The sequence below is a fragment of the Dermacentor silvarum genome, chromosome 8, assembly GCF_013339745.2.
Source record: "Dermacentor silvarum isolate Dsil-2018 chromosome 8, BIME_Dsil_1.4, whole genome shotgun sequence".
Lineage (NCBI taxonomy): Eukaryota > Metazoa > Arthropoda > Arachnida > Ixodida > Ixodidae > Dermacentor > Dermacentor silvarum.
The window spans coordinates 147,088,766-147,106,091 of record NC_051161.1 but is presented as its reverse complement, the minus strand read 5'-3'; the positions used below and the strand labels follow the sequence as shown (position 1 = coordinate 147,106,091).

Genomic DNA, 17,326 nt, shown 5'->3' with positions numbered 1-17,326 from the left:
AAACTGCAATATATACATTGATACAACACTCATTCAGTCAAACAAATGCCTCTCTAGAGTTTTCACAAAACTAGAGTGGCCCCTGGAAAATAGTTGCAGTCGCAAACGGTCCGCGGTAGAAAACTGTATTTGCAAGTTTTCAGTTCTTGCAAAATTGGTTCGAGCAAATGACTCCTGTGTGGCGAGGTCGCCTAGACAACAGCTGCCTAAGTATTGTGGGATGCTGTATGTTTAGTTTGTATTAAAATATTATGCATGAACCACAAGCTGGGCATTTTCCTGCGCAAGTAGTGGAATGTGATTGGTTTTCATTAGGGTCGGAGGCAAATGTAACTTATTTATTTGCAATAAATAAACCTAATCACTGTTCCTTGCGCCATTTCAAGCTGGTAAATGTCATTCTTTATGAACGGGTCCCATAAGACCGCTGCGTACTGTAATTTGGATCTATAAAATGTTATGCTTGTAACACGTTTATGCTTACTTGGAGAACCTCAAAGCTTCCGCCTCAGAAAGCACTGCTTGGAAAATGATGACGAACAAATGTCTGAGACATGCGCAGTGATGTTAAATTGTTTCTTAATGTAAGCCCTTGGTATTTGTGACCTTGATCATACAATAATTTAGTAAGCGGTATGAGAAAGGAGAAACCTGGTTTTACGCGATATTCACTTGATGACAGTTTTATCTAGTTTAAGTTGGAGATTATATCAACGCACTTTTGCTGAACAGGTAATAGCGAAGTTTGAACAGTGTAATGATCAATTTATTCGTTTATGCTCTTAAAAGAATGCAGTCATCTGCGGAAAGCCCGACAGAGACATTTTGGCATATAGCTTATATAAAGTTCCGCACTGACGTTATGCCGCGAGGTAATCCCAGTGGAAAGAAATATTACAACTAAAAACTTCGACATAATTTGAGCATAGCGGCGAAGAAACCTGTTGAGCATGGTTTAAGGTACAGGCGACGTCATATGTTTATCTGGCTCATTGCATATGACGTTAAGCCAAAGAACTTCAAAGCGTTGCTAAGATCTTGATTATGTGCACTTCTAGCCTGAAGAACATCATCATGACGCACATGCCCTCGCCCGAAACATGTTTCTTGTTGAGCTGTAAAATGTCTCGCGCTATTGAAGGAACCGGTTTTAAGCATTTGTTTATTTTGTTATGAATATTGTTATGGATTCAACGATTGTATATTTTTGTAAAACTTCACGCATGACTTGTTGAAGTCAGATATAAAAAAATTTTCTGGCAATCATCGTGATAGTCGAGAACACTTTCATGATTGCACGGGCGAAATACTTCACAATTATCGTCTTTGCAGGAGGAACGTTATACATGATTCTAAGTGAGCAGGGAAAGGATGCCATCTTGTGTTTGGACAAGCCATCTTCAAATATGATCAATAATGTTTGAAAAGTACAACTTACACAAACGTGGTCAAGTATAGAACTGGAGTATTGGTTTACTCGCGTCGGCTGGCTCACTATTTCTGGTATAATTACACATCATACATAATACCGAATAAATACCCTGCATGCACATTTAAGACGCTGTCAAGAGGAGGACAGTTCATATCACCGACAGGCAAGTTGAAATCGCCAGAGAGAATAACTTTAATCTGAAAAAGATGTTTCTTCGTGATCGCAGCAGTTTTCGTAGAAACTGCTATTGGGAATCTGGAGGCAAACAGCAAACGACGAAACACTTTTTGGACAGAAGGCTAAATTTACGGTGACGCTCTCCTGATCATCAACCTGCCGTAAAAGAAATGCTGAGAACGTCTTTTGAATTTACACACCTACTCCGCCCCTTCCTGACGGTGGGTCGCAAAGAAAATCGTGCTAGGAAGAAGGAAAAGCATTCGCATCATCAATATCAACATACAGCTATGATTCTGGGGTTACTACGATATGTGGGCTAATTATAAACGGATCGCCATAAGTTTAGCAGTTTCATTAACGAGGATTCAGGCACATAAATTCCAAAATCTAAGTTGTTTTTAATTGGAAATACCAAATCATTTCTTATGCGCAGTGCTCTTATTGCAGGCTATTTCTGCTCTCTTGTTACCGTTGTCACCCCAAACAAGAACACCAGCTCCAATACGCCGTGTGTCTTTTCTAAAGAAAATCACTTTCTTTGTTTATATCCTTCCCAGCGTTTTCCAGTAACAGCCAGCATTTATTGAGAGTGTCTAAAGGGTAGTCGCTTTCCAGAGAAAGTTTCGTAGCTTAAGTCTATGGCATTCGTAGAAGACTGCTTGCTTTCATTAAACTCCTGACAGTAATTCATATTTTCTTGTTTAGTTATGTGTTTGGCGTATTTTTGGCCCCATACATTGTAATCTCCCCCCCCGTTAAGTAATGCCCCCGGGTTTTAGGGTGCGCGAATAAAAAAGTAACGACTTTTCTGCTGCTGTGTTTGCGTAATCTAGGTATGCAGTAAACTTAAGTACATTTCACAGTGAGATTCCGAAGAATAAGTTCCTCATAATATTATCTTTTAGTGCAAATTCCGTCTCTTCATGTTTTTCTGGGCTGCCCTTATAGACTGAGTTGTCGCGTCTTCTGCGGTTTTCGAATTCCGTAACATCAGCTTGAAAGAAGCACACCATCTGTGCTAAAGTGTCAACAGACATGCGTTTTCCAAGAGCTAAATATCATGCATTGAAATGCAGCATTAGGTTTCGCACGTCCGTTTGTATAAGCCATGGGAAGTAACTTCATTGTTGAATTTATTCGTACCTACAAGCAGCTGCTTATGGTATTCTATGGCGCTAGGCTCTCATTTATCTCAATTGGAATCGGTCGCAATGTTTCCACAGAGTAAGAGCGTATATGTACAATAAACATCGTTCACGATGGAAAGAAGCTGCAGTTTCGCCCGGTAGGCTAAGCATCGAAGGGGATAGCATTATTTTGGACAGATATATTTTGTAAGGTTGTAAGGTTGGAGTGCGTACTGGAGGCATTACCAAGTCCTGACTGGGAGCTAGCTTACCACTGTTCTTGAAAAAAAAGTGTACAATCATTACAAACTACCGGAGCTAACATGTGGGGCAGAAACTTGGAGGTTCCCAAAGAAGCTCGAGAACAAGTTAAGGACCGCACAAAGAGCGATAGGAACGAAAAATGTTACGCTTCACGTTAAGAGACCGGAAGAGAGCGGTGTGGATCAGAGAGCAAACGGGGATCGCCAATATTATAATTGACATTAAGAGGGAAAAATTGGAGCTGGGCAGGCCATGTAATGCGTAGGATGGATAACCGGTGGACAATTAGAGTTACAGAATGGATACTAACAGAAGGGAAGCGCAGTCGGGGACCGCAGAAAACTTGGGGAGGTGATGAAGTTAGGAAATTCGCAGGCACAAGTTGGAATCAGCTAGCACAAGTGAGGGGTAATTGGAAGTCACAGGAAGAGGCCTTCGTCCTGCAGTGGACATAAAAATAGGCCTATGATGATGATGATGATGATGATGATGATGATGATGATGATGACAGTCGAACCCGTATATTTCGAACCCACATATAACAAATTATTGAGTTTAACGAACTGCAGAAAAATCACTTTAAATTTTTTGGAAGACATTTTTATTTTATATATCGAATTACATATATATGTCGAACTTTTTGTGATCCCCTTCAGATTCTATATATCCAGTTTGAACTGCATTGCTTTGCACTTTATTATTTAAGAGTCATGCACGATTCAACATAAAATACATGGGCGGTGATTGTTATGGTTCATCGCATTTGTTTGTGGGCTGACATTTTCAATATTCTGTGGAATAATTTTCTCATGAACGTGAGTCGTCATACAAACAACTTTTACAGATCGATTAATGTGGCAATAGAACCCGCATATAGGCACGGATAACCATAGATCATACACATACTTAAATATATGCGGAGCCTCAGGGCGACGCCGTTGGTGGAGATGAGGGCGTATGTTCGCTTGGAGTGCCCAAATAATTGATATCACAATAAACCAAGACGCCGGACTCGAGTCTGATTGATTTGAAACTAATCTTTACGTTCTTCTTCTGGTCCCAAGACCAACTTAAGTCTGGGGACTTCAGATTAAACGTGCTGCAACCAGGACAGCTCATTATTTATCAGAACGGCTTCACGTTTGTTCCTTTACTATTCTTGGCATCCAGTGTTTCAATCATTGTTTCAATATTTATTAGTTTCCTTTTATATATCAAGCGGTTATGAGCCACGCTGTCCGTAGCTTTCGCAATATTGCTGAATATAGCACCCATTTTGTAGTGTACAGCCGTACCGCTGCATGGCAGCACAGCATCCACGCTTTATAAGGGCTGAATAAATCCTGTTGGGCACTTGCGCGCCCGGAGAGTCGGCTGCTGTGTCATTCGCTCACTCGACATGGTGTCAGAAGTGGGCACGATCCGTCTCGGCTGATCCATCTGGTGCTTGCGGCTTCGACACACGCCCTGGTCTCGCCGCCGCCAGTCTCAGTCGAAGTCACGTTTCCTCCGCCATGGCCACGGTGAAGACTCTGCGAAGACGTCCACTTCGTCCGAAGACTATTCGGACGCCACCGGATTTTACGCCGCTCCGACGGTAGTCCAGGTGAGCTCTATGCTCTCCTGCATGGGCCCGCAAGCCAGGGTAGCCCTCGCGTCACCACGCTGGAAGAGGCGGACCTGAAGAACGTCGCCGCCGTAAAGAAGGCGTTCACCGACCAATTCATCCACCCGCCGAATGAGCTGTACGAATCGGCGCGCTTTCAGGTAAGTGGTTCTTGAGGGAAAGGGAAAGGTTGGCGCTATCTTCTGCAGCACCGCCGTACGCAGCAACCGGGTGAGACTAAAGCCCCTCTATATAAAAAGTAGCGACACTCTCCTCCTCCGCCTTCCCTCCTCCTCGTTTCTCCTCTTTTATTGCGATAGCAATAAAAGAGGAGAAACGAGGACACTCCAAAGGACACTCCAAAGCAGATTTCTGCCGTCGGCGTCGCCGTCGCCGTCGCCGTGAGGTTCCGTATGACGTCAATAGAGATGAAATCGTCGCCGCGCGCCGCCGAACGCTGTATTTGCGAGTGAAAGGGCGCGAGGGACGCGCGCTTTCACGAGGAGTGAACCCACGGCGGAGAACAAACGCGCGTTCTGCGCCGTGCTCCCTTAAGGGCTGCAGAAGTAGGCGTCTCTTTCCTCCTTTACAATCACCATATATATGTAGAGCAAACGCGCCTTCTTCCGACGCGCGAAAGGCCGTGGGGGGGGGGGGGGGGGGGGGGGAGCAAAGGGAGGCGATTTTTAGCTGCGGCACCAAGTGCCTATTTATATCAGAGGCTCCGGCAACAGTCACCAACGCCGCACGCATTTTGTGCGAACACGGGCAAAACGCCGACGGCGACGACAACAGTTCTTCGTGTTGCCGGTGCTGCTGCATGTCCAAGTTTATACAACTGATAAAGCTACTATCATTACTCCGTATAGCTCTCTACAAATTTGCTATCGCAATTGATGCTTCGCCTTTCAGGTGAAACTGCGACAATTTCGCGCTCCTTTCTCGACCGTGGCGCCGCCTACACCACTTGAGACACGTGCACTTGTTTATCTTTCACCGTTGACCGCTTTTCACCGGCTAACAAATGTTAAACGTTATCGCTCGGCGCCGGACGCACCTGCATGTATCGGAAGTTCCTCGAACGTTATCGATGCGTCTATCCGTTGTCTGTTGTCACCGACGCTTATGTAACCTGATTGAGTGTCGCTAATTGTGTAGTACTTTCTGGAAGACACGCGGGCATCAGGGATTACTGTCGAACCTTCAATGACTCCTGTGTGAAAGCCAACGCGTTTCGCCGCTGATCATATTTTGACGATCGCCGACTGTGTTCGCCGCTATCGTTGTGCACCTCGCCAGTCGGTAGACGCTTCTCGGGTGAAAATGGCGATGCAGCGCGATCGTAAACAAACGCAGCCAGCGCCCGGCAGCGCGATGGCCCACATGATGTCATTAGGCCAATACCGACGCGGCGTCCGCCTCGGACAGGGCGTGCGAGGAGGAGGCGGCATTCTTCAAAGCGTGTCGCTACTTTTATTGCGATAGCAATTATATGGACACTTCAACCGGATTTCTGCCGTCGCCGTCGCCGTCGCCGTGAGGTTCCCTATAGAGAAAATGTTCGCCGCGCGCCGTATGCCCGAGCGGAAGCGTGCGGGGACGCGCACTATCACGGAGAGCGAACGCACGCTATCACCCACGCGCAAGCAAGGCAGCGGGAAGCCAGCGCCGGAGGGAGCGCGGGGGGGGGGGGGGCGCACTTCTACTCTGCCAACAACCGCGCTCGTCGTTCGTTCGCCCGCACAGTCTCTTATCTCCACACGGCTCTGACCTTTATGCGCCGTGCATTCGCCGCTCATTTTCCGTTGAAGCGATAGACCGCACGTACCTTCGCCTGCTGCGCTGCGTATGCGCTCGCTGCCAGCGTTTTGACAGTCGTTGGCTGCAGTCATTCAGTGTGATCTATTCATGTTTGTTTGTGCGCGCTCACACCATGCTTGTTCATTCAGTTAGTAATAGTCGGGCCACATTTTCCAACGCACGCTACACATGCAATACTGCGCAGATCGGCAGTGCAGCACTACAGTTGTGTCCCTCCGCACGCGCCGCCCACGGTAAGCGCTTCTCATCAACACCACCGTTTCACACGCGCCTTCTCGTGGTCATCGAGTCTCTCTTCATGTCGGTCTACTTACGCCGCAGCACACCTGCTTACTTAATCAGCTCATGTTTACTACAATTCATATTGCTATCAAAGCCGCTCACCTTACTTCGTATGACATTGCTTTGTTGCTATCGCATTATTGCTTCGCCCTTAGGGCGAAACTGTGACATTTTTAATATAGAGGGGCTTCAGGTGAGATTGCCGACTCATTTTCCACTGCGCTCCAGACGATAGTCGAGCGCTCCAACTACTCCTCGCCAGACGTCGAAGAGCAGCTCGTCGGAGACCGTTTTCTCGTGGGCTTGATTGACCGCAAACTCTCGGACCAGCTTTGTCGGAACCCGAGACTGACCTTGCACGAAGCGCTCACGCACGTTCGCCAACACGAAGACGCTGAAAACGAGCGCAAGGCTCGTGACCCGGATGATTCATCATCGCTCGCCGTCGACGCTACTCGCCTTCGCAAGGGAAAGCCAGCGCCAGCTGATAAGACAACGCAGCACCTGTGCCCATTCTGTGGGCGCGCATCACACCCTAACGCCAACTCTCCTGCTCGCAGAGCGTCCTGCAACTTTTGCCGCATGAGTGGCCACTTCGAGAACATGTGCCTCAAGAAGAAGCGCATCAACGGGAAGCGCACACAGAAGCGTTCTGTCAGCTCCATCGAGCTACATGCAGTTGCGGGAGAGCGCCTGAACGCGAAGTTCGTCGAGTTACTCGTCGATGGGTGCCCGAACTTCAGCGCCGGAGTCTACCTTGAAGGAGTAGTAGTAGTGATTTTATTTTTAAAAAATGTCCCAGTTTCGCCCTAAGGGCGAAGCAATGAATGCGATAGCAACACAGCAATGTCATACGAAGTAAGGTGAGCGGCTTTGGTAGCAACAACACGCAGAACTGTTGTCGACGCCATCGGCGTTTTGCCCGCGTTAGCTCAAAATGCGTGCGGCGTTGGTGACTGTTGCTGGAGCCTCTGATATAAATAGGCACTTGGTGCCGCAGCTAAACGTCGCCTCCCTTCCCTCCCCCTCCCCCACGGCCTCTCGCGCGTCCGAAGAAGGCGCGTTTGCTCTACATATATGGTGATTGTAAAGGAGAAAAGAGACGCCTACTTCTGCAGCCCTTAAGCGAGCACGGCGCAGAACGCGCGTTTGTTCTCCGCCGTGCGTTCACTCCCCGTGAAAGACGCGCCCCTCGCGCCCTTTCACTCGCACATACAGCGTTCGGCGCGCGGCGACGATTTCATCTCCAAATGACGTCATACGGAACCTCACGGCGACGGCGACGGCGACGGCGACGCCGACGGCAGAAATCTGCTTTTGAGTGTCCATATAATTGCTATCGCAATAAAAATTGGGCAGCAGAAATAAGCGTAATTTTTCTGCAATAAAATCAATACTACTACTTCTTCAAGGTGGACCCGGCGGTGATGTTTCTGTCATACCCAGTACGTTTCCCGGCGTCCCCTCGAAGCTTCAAGGCCCCAAGATCGAGTTGAAAAAAGAGCAGCAACATCCTGCCGGTCATAGGCACTTACGTCGCTACCCTGTCGCGGCACGGCAAGTCCACCAAGCATCTGCTCCAAGTCCTGGCAACCAAGACGGTCCCGCTGCTGGGCTTCCCGGCAATCCAAGCCTTGGGCGTCTGCACGTTTGTCGACCAAGTCTCGGGGACTCCACAGCCCTCGGGCGATTGTCTCGATCCCAGCCTCTTCCGAGGACTTGGGACGCTCCCCGAAGCCTACACTATGAAGCTGCAACCAACGCTACGCCATTTTCCTTGAGCGTACCCCCGGGACTGCCAGTCCCTCTCCGCGACGTCGTCAAGACTGAGCTAGACAAGCTAGAATCCGAGGGCGTGATTTGTCGGGTGGACACACCCACTGACTGGTGTGCTGGACTAGTCGTCCCCAAGGTCTGAGGCGGCTATCGGCTCCGTGTGGACTTGACTCGCCTCAACAAGGTGATTCTTCGAGAGCGTCACGTGCTCCCTACTGTTGCTCGGAGAAGCCACAGGTTTCTCTAAGCTAGACGCCACGTCGAGCTTACACCAGGTCAAGCTGTTCCCCGAGTCCCAAGAGTACACCACGTTCATAACCCCCTTTGCCCTTCCTCCGGCTGCGGTATGGGACCACGTCAACACCGGAGTGCTTCCAGCGGCACATGTCCCGGATCCTGAAAGGCCAAGCCGGTGCTGTGAACATGATCGACGACATCCTCGTCTTTTAGAAAGACAGGCTCCGAGCACGACCGCCATCTCCGACAAGTCATAAATCGGCTAGCAAAGGTAGGAGTCACGCTCAACCGGGAGAAGTGCTCGTTCGCCACTTCCAGCGTCAACTTCCTTGGCGTCGTGGTCAGCGCTCAAGGCATCTTTTCTCCAGACCCAGACAAGGTTGCGGCGATGCGAGGGAGGGTGCGCGGCTTCTACTCTGCCAGGAACTGCGTGCTTGTACTTTGCGCGGGTGAGTGCTGTCGCGCGCACCGTATCTTGAAGGCGATCTTGAAAACTGTCGTAAAACGGTGTATGCCGAAACTGTTTGTTTATTGGGCGAACCTGTGCCCACAAAAGCAAGCTACACTCAAAGCACAACGATAGAGGCGAACACAGTCGGCGATCGTCGAAAATCTGATGAGCGGCGAAACGTGTCGGCATTTTATACCTGCGTCAATGAAGGTTCCAGATTAATCTCTGGTGCCTGCGTATGTATATATATATATATATATATATATATATATATATATAAGGCTGTTCATTTATATTTTCCACTAGTATTGAGGCCGTCTGGTCCACTGCTGCGTTTATTGCTTTGTCATGCACCAAATTACGTTTTTGAAGGAGCATACACTTTTGTTCATTGCTTTTAAAATTTCTTGCGCATACCTTCTAAGTCCCTAGGATTTCTGTGTGCTCCTTGAGCTCCGGGCAAGTTGTGATTTGTTCTTTCATGCCTATGGTTACTGTCACTTGTATACTGAGATGTATCAGCATTTGTAGTGTACTGTTTGGTTCCCAGTGTACCGTAACGCTTTTTTATTCAAGCTCATACTTGTTACTAATGACTTTGTGTATGGACATTATTGCATCAAATAAAGTGGTAATGTTTGCTTCACTTTTACCATAACGCTCTTGTACTATGTTTGCTGCTCTCCCACTTGGTGTGCATTAAAAGGTAGCTTAATGTTTTTCATAGGTTGAAAAAAAGAAAGGCTTTCTGGTTGTGTTCCACGCAAAGGCCACGGGCGTTATTTATAGTAACATATTTATACATTACCTCAGAATTTCAGTGCATTCTTTCATTAGCTGTGTTTATTTACTCCATTACAAATGGTTCGTGATCTTCTTTTTTCAATGTGGTATTATATTGGTGCTTGTGTTAGGAGTTAGCATTGTACAGGGTGGTCCACTCTTGAGGTGAACACGGCTCAGCGTGGCCGCGCTCCGCGGAGCGCCAGTGCGTCCGGCGCTGCAGCGCATCGGAGCGAGGCGGCGCAGGCGCACAGGGACCAATGGCAGCTGCTTCGCGTCGTCTGTTGTAGACAACGGGAAGCACCGCTGGAGCAGCGCTGGCGCTCCTGCTTTGTTGGGAAGTAAACTTCACTAAACGCAGGCGACCGATCGCCCGAGACGGCGTCGCGGGAATGCGCGCTTCACTAACTGGAGCATTTTCCATCTGGTTTTGTCTACAGCTTGTGGACCGCCTGCTTAATCAATATGCACAAATAGAAAGAAGCTTGTCAGCGCGTAAACGACTTAGCATTTTTTTTTTCTGGTGAGTGATGAGGGTAAAAAGAACAAAGTTATTTTTGCTCGCTCTTTATCAGGCTGGGTCATTTTATTTTACTGCCACAGCTGCTGGGGCAGTGCATCCGGAGAAATCCATCAGGCGCGCTTTTCATGATTGGGGTCTTGACGTGATGAACCTATAGCCGTTTCACGCATCTCTTGAAGATATAACGAATTTGGTTAATTGACTTAAGAAAATGATCAACACCCGCCATAAATTGCTCAGAGAATTAGGGACCGATTGTTCAAATGTGCAAATCTATTTGATCTTGTTTGTCATAGCTTCTACCATTAAGGAGGGCAAAAAAGAGTACTTCGACTTTAACTAAGGAGTAGCATCCGCTGCTCCACGGCTCTCTTATTCCCGTAGTAATGTCACTTTTCGTGATGTAGGAAACTGCTCTGTGTGGAAGGTTACCACATGAGCACACATTGCTTGCCGCTCGAAGAAATAGCGTTTAAATTAGTTGAAGAATATTAGAGTAAGCCATCCTTGCAATGCGAAATCATACCTGCTTATGGGACATCCATTTTCCTCTTTAATTGCTTGTTTCAAATGCGAATTTCTTTGCCTAGTCAGTGCCAAGGTCAGTGTAAGGTCACGCAAAGCGACGCACCAATTTTGTCTCCGAAACATGTGGTCCGATCCTGGAGATTGTGCACCTCGAAAATCTACTGGACATATCGCAAACGAATTCCTGATTTAGTGTGAACTCGCGGCGGCAGGTGATGCACTTTTTGGCAGGGCCTTCGCCCATTGCCATTTCTGTGTGTAGCTTCTAGCGCGCTAATGGACACGAAATGAGAGAGTATAAGCCAGACATCCGAGCGTTAACTACTTCAAACTCCGCTTCTACTTGAAGGATACAAAAACTTAGCAACCGAACAGCTCGAAACACAAGGCGGACAAGGATTTACACAGCATGAGCTATGACTGACAACCAAGTCACAACTGCAAGAACATCGTTGCTATTCGGTACCTCAATTCAGGCGGCAACGTATATCAAATCTCAAATGAATGCATCAGCAGTTGAAGAAGTGCGGTGATGAATGCCCTAGTCAGGTGACAATACGTGACTGCGCCGACAAGGCACGAAACAGAACGGAAAACTTCGTCCGCTGGTGGTTGGCGTGGCTGAACGAAGGAGCGACATCAACAGTACTAGTGAGTGGTGAAAACTACCTGCTCACATTTCTTCGGTTGTATCCGATGCACGGACGACTTCCTGTGAGGTATAAGCTCCAGGAAGCACATTAAAGCTTTAGGTTTTCTCGTTGCCCATGCGCCGTGAGAGAGGCGCAGGAAGGGGCTTCCGCCACGTGCGCTTCCACCAGTGGGAATGAAGTTTTCGGTGATATTACGCAAAGCTCGGTTTCCTGTAATATCACCAAATCGAAACGTTTCACCACGCATTACGCTTAGCATGCACTCTATTTGCACCAGCTATATAAATTGGGTGTGATGTAGAGTTCTCCCGTGGCATCGGGAAACTTTGTTGATAAGGGCCGGTTGATAACGCAGTGATAACGTAAACATAATTAATAACGGCATAATGAAGAGTAATCTCGAACCCACCGAAATTGTTCAGTGGTTGTGTCGTTGCGCTGCCAAGCACAGGTTCGATTCGATCGGTGGTGGCTGCATTCTGATGGGGACGGAAAGCAAAATGCCAGTGCACCCTGGAATAAATGGGCAAGCAAAGGTAGTCCAAATTCATGCGGAGTCTCCCACCACGGCGCGCCTCATGAGTGATCGTGGTTTTTGCACGTAAATCCCCAGTATGTAATTTTGACCCTGAACACGTAATGCGCCGCGGCGCAAAGTTTACAATGCGAAGCGAGGTCCCGGCAAAAACCAGTCGTCACACCCCCTCCTGCGCTCTCAATCTGCCCTTCGTCCTAGTTTCACAAGTAAGGCGTTGCACCCTGTGCAGTAGCTGTTTTGTTGCCATGAGACCGTGTCGGGGGTGTAGCTCAGATGGTAGAGCGCTCGCTTAGCATGCGAGAGGTACTGGGATCGATACCCAGCACCTCCATAGTCTTTTTACTCATTTTTTTTTTGTTTGTGGTCCGACACTCGTGACTGTAGAGGGGCTCGATTTTGACACCGTACTTAGAGAAAATATGCGCGTTCGCAAAAGGCTAAGCGTGATCCTTTCTGAGTTCTCTAGTAGAGTTGTTCCGACTGCCTTCTAATATATAATCTGTAGGTGTCCTCGACACCTTTTTCTGCCTCCATTTTTTTGTTCTTGCTACACGCAGACGACGCTTTGCGTGGTAATATTGTTAATATTTATTTATCTGGTGTTCATTCCCTAACATTCTGTATAAACAAAGCCATGACTGATCCAGCAACTGGTACATACGGTGTACGTTTGTATTTCTTAATATTTATTTTACGTCCGTATCACGGCACGTGGACAGGCATGCGTGGGCCGATCCCGGAGATTGTGCAATACGGGCTCGACCCGCGGCGGAGGTGGATCACGCTTCAAGCGCTCTGCCAACTGCCAAAAATAAGTTAAATATCAACTATAGAACACCAACATTATACTAATCCATCAGAAGGAAGACGTTAAAGAACATCGGTCTATAATTGAAGAATTATAGACCCATTAGCTTGCTTTCAATATTGTATAAAGTATTCACGAAGATAATTTCCAATAGAATCAGGACAACACTTAACTTCAGCCACCAAGAGAACAGGTTGGCTTTAGGAAGGAATATTCTACGATGGATCATATCCATGTCATCAATCAGGTAATAGAGAAATCTGCAGAGTACAATCAACCTCTCGACATGGCTTTCATAGATTATGAAAATGCATTAGATTCAGTAGAGATACGAGCAGTCACAGAGGCATTGTGTAATCAAGGAGTACAGGAGGCATACGTGATTATCTTGGCAATATCTACAAGGATTTCACAGCTACCTTGGTTCTCCACAAGAAAAGTAGAAAGTAACCTATAAAGAAAAGGTCAGGCAAGGAGAAACAATCTCTCCAATGCTGTTCACTGCATGCTTAGAAGAAGATTCAAGCTCTTACACTGGGAAGGCTTAGGAGTGAGGATCGACGGCGAATATCTCAGCAACCTTCGGTTTGCAGATGACATTGTCCTATTCAGCAACAATGGGGACGAATTACAACAAATGATTGAGGAACAAGAAAGTGCAAGAGTGGGTTAAAGATTATATGCAGAAGACAAAGATAATTGTTGAACAGCCTGGCAAGGGAACAAGAATTGAGGATCACCAGTAAGCCACTAGATTTTGTAAAGGGAGTAGTTTCATCCAGGTCAGTTACTTACAGGGGAATCCTGATCACTGGAAAGAGATTTACAGAAGAATAAAATTGGGATGGAGTGCATACGGCAGGCATTACCAACTCCTTACTGGGAGCTTACGACTGTCGTGGAAAACAAAAGTGTACAATCATTGCATTCTACTGGTGGTAATATATGGGGAGAAACTTGGAGGTTAACATAGAAGCTCGAGAAGAAGTTAAGGACTGCACAAAGAGCAATGGAACGAAAAGTGTTAAGCCTAACGTTAAGAGACAGGAAGAAAGCGGTGTGGATCAGATAGCAAATGGGGTTAGCCGATATTCTAGTTGACACTAAGCGGAAAAAATGGAGCTGGGCAGGCCATGTAATGCGTAGGATGGATAACCGGTGGATCATTACAGTTACAGAATGGATACCAAGAGAAGGGAAGCGCAGTCGAGGACGGCAGAAATCTAGGTGGGGGGATGAAGTTAGGAAATTTACAGACGCAAGTTGGAAGCAGCTATACTCGGCGACAGCGTTTCTTGACATTGGAGCGAAGGCTATGGAGGCGGGGCCTCCGCACATTTGTGTTACTACGCAAGTGGTCCGGCAGCTTGCAGCCGATTTCAGTTCCAGTTTCGGTTTTCGCTAGCTCGCAGGGCTAGTGTGTTTAGCAAAACGTATTCGTCGACAGCTCGGGCTGTCGGCGCCTTACTCCAGCGTAGATATTGCAGATAACCTGCGTGGTTTGTTTGGAGACCCACTTCTTGTAACATTTAGAGTATAGCCTCCTCGGAGAACGAGAAGGAGAGTTTGCGGCCACACACGGTACCGCCGGCACCGGGGACGCCATGTTTACTGCGAGAGCCACCAGCAGGCGGTGCAGAAAACGTGGTGCCGTCCAAGAAATAAAAAAGAAAAAATTAAGGCGCACGATAACCTTTTTTTCATGAGCAGCTTCCCATACTTGTTCAATATTTATAATTAAGAAAGTTTTATTTATTCGGGCCAAGTAACTCTTAGAATCAGAAAATAAAACAGGTAATATTTCCTGGCGCGCGCGCATGCAGGCGGTTCGGCTCTGAAGCTTCCACAGTGCTGTCAAGAAAAGCTGTCGCCGAGTATAGCGCAAGACAGGGGTAATTGGAGATCGCAGGGAGAGGCCTTCCTCCTACAGTGGACATAAATATAGGCTGATGATGACGATGATGATGATGATGTGAAATTGTGTCTGAATATGTGGCAGCTTGAGAGACTCTGTCACAGTGCCCACAGTTCAGCCAACCGGAGATATAAGCCACATAAATTAGAGTCCTTGAAGAGAGAATATCAACTGTCGCTATAACTTAACTTCGAGATGACAGCTCCCAAGAAACTTTGAAGAAAAAGCGAATGCGTGACACTATGGTTATTATGTTGTATATGGGTTTCTAAGTAAACAAAAAAGCTGTTAGATCAGAGGTGAAATATCGGCGAAAATGGTAGCATTTATTGTATTGAACGTCTTTTATATGGTGGTGTTTTCCACTGCATAAACGAAACAACCAGACAGGCAAGACAACACGGAGAGTTGTGAAGTCATGTTATTGTAGGATTCAGCAGAATATAGCGTTCTTTTGTTTTTACATTGAGCACTAAAAAAAGCCAGGAAAGATTAGGAGAATCGTGTCATTACCGAATAACTCTGTGTCCAAAACAAAAAATACAAAAACAAACCAAAGCAGTGCGCTTACTAACTAAAGTAATTAAATTGATGAACTTCGTACTTACAACTTACGGCACGCGTTTATAATGCAAGGTTGAAGGGAACTATAATAAAACACTAGTTTCATGTTTCATCACTTCAGCAAACGGTCATGTATAAACCGAAGTAATTGGTGTCAAGTTTTTCGTTAAATTTACCTGATTATGCACGTGGCACTGCGAAGCCTGCCTCGCGGTGCCGCTCTCCTGTGACGTAGAGTGGCGTAAAATAAAAAAAAAATTGATTCCAATTGCTCGCAACTCGTGATTGGTTGCATAGTCATTTCTGCACCGGGGGCGAGAGGCACCGCTTTGTCACACCGTATAGCCAAGCTTCATGTTGCACCGCCCTGTTACGTCACAGGAGGGTTGCAATGCGAGCCGCGCTTCGCAGTGCTGCGTAGATAAGCAGGTAAATTCAACGAATTATTTCAGGTCAGTTATTTCGCTTTACATTGATGTTTTGAAATGCTGAAACGCGGAACTAGAATATTATCTCAATTCACTTGAGCTTTCTGATATAAGCGTGCGCCATGAAGTTTATAACAAAGAATTGCTCTGGTTTTTCTTGCAAATGATGTCCGCCTTGCCGATACTCAATCTGTAGTGGTGTGCCTCCAGTAACCACTGTGGGCTTTTTCTAAAAAAAATGTTCGAACTAAAAACGAACGCACTACATAAGCTGTGATCACAGAAGGAGGAAATAGGAAAAGACACCTTCTTCGCATCGAGCCTTGCAGCTTACACGACGCGTGCCGAATAAAGTCTCTTTTCCGACTGGGAAACAAACGCAACGCTGACGAAATTCTGTCGTGTCAACATTGCCCGCTGTCTCATCCATATGGTTGTCCCGTTTCTGCGCTGGAATATAATAACGCTATGTCTTACGAACTACCAGAACAGTGCAATATTTCTATACACGGTTGTATTTCTCCTGCATAGCAAATGAGAAGCGGCGCCACGATTGCATTGTTTATGAATGGTGAATGTCCACGAACGCCGACTGCCACGTGACCATTGCACGCGCCCGCAACAGGCCTGGGCAGCCGCATGCCACAGCTGCTTCCGGGAGCCATGGGCACCGTAGCCGTGTGGTTCCTGTAAATCGTGTTAGCATGGCAACTCCCGTGTCTTCGGGCTGCTTGTGCAACATAGTATGCCGCAGCAAGCACAGTACTAACGTTAAACTTTATTAGGTGAGTAAAAAAAAAAAAAAAAAAAAAACACATCCGTCGAGCCGGATTCGAACCAGCGACCTATGGATGACTGCCTCGAAGGTGCCTCTACAGTCCACCGCTCTACCAACTGAGCTATCGACGGTCAGAATGTATTTACGGAGGCTACGCCTCGCGTGACCCACTTTAAGTAAGGAAAGCGTATTGCGGAAAACTAGTTCAGAAAAATGCGCCGGGATGGCCGCGCGTGCTAATGATTGTTTATAAGGGTGGCCAATGCTGATAAAGCAATATTTTTATCGAGACCCGTAGGGACGGTTCCTTCAGGAATGGCGGACTTACCTTTATTTGTATAACTTATTAAGATTACTACATGCGCCCAAAGGGCTATTATTGTAGCAGGGGTAAATTACAAGATTTAGAAAAATATACTAAATGTTTGACCAAAAACAAAAATCGAACATTGCATCAGTACCAGTGGACACGCCACGTGCCAGTATATAATGGCACAAGATAAAAGGTGCACGGGGCCTGGTTTAACCATCAGGCATCATGACTGCGTTTCATGATATTGTCGCTTCAGTAGGCGTCAAACGACTCACTGAAGGGAGAATTAGACTGGGCTGCAGTAATTTGGACTATACCG

At 46.9% G+C, this 17,326-nt stretch overlaps 2 non-coding genes across 2 annotated transcripts; one reads left to right on the top strand and one right to left on the bottom strand.

The window, feature by feature from the left end:
- Positions 1–12,459: 12,459 nt before the first annotated feature.
- On the top strand, positions 12,460–12,532 carry Trnaa-agc (transfer RNA alanine (anticodon AGC)). The gene has a single exon. It is a non-coding gene; the product is annotated as a tRNA-Ala (tRNA).
- A 4,201-nt stretch (positions 12,533–16,733) lies between these two features.
- On the bottom strand, positions 16,734–16,825 carry Trnay-gua (transfer RNA tyrosine (anticodon GUA)). Its single transcript is given in 2 exon segments — positions 16,734–16,769; positions 16,789–16,825. It is a non-coding gene; the product is annotated as a tRNA-Tyr (tRNA).
- Between the last annotated feature and the right edge of the window lie 501 nt (positions 16,826–17,326).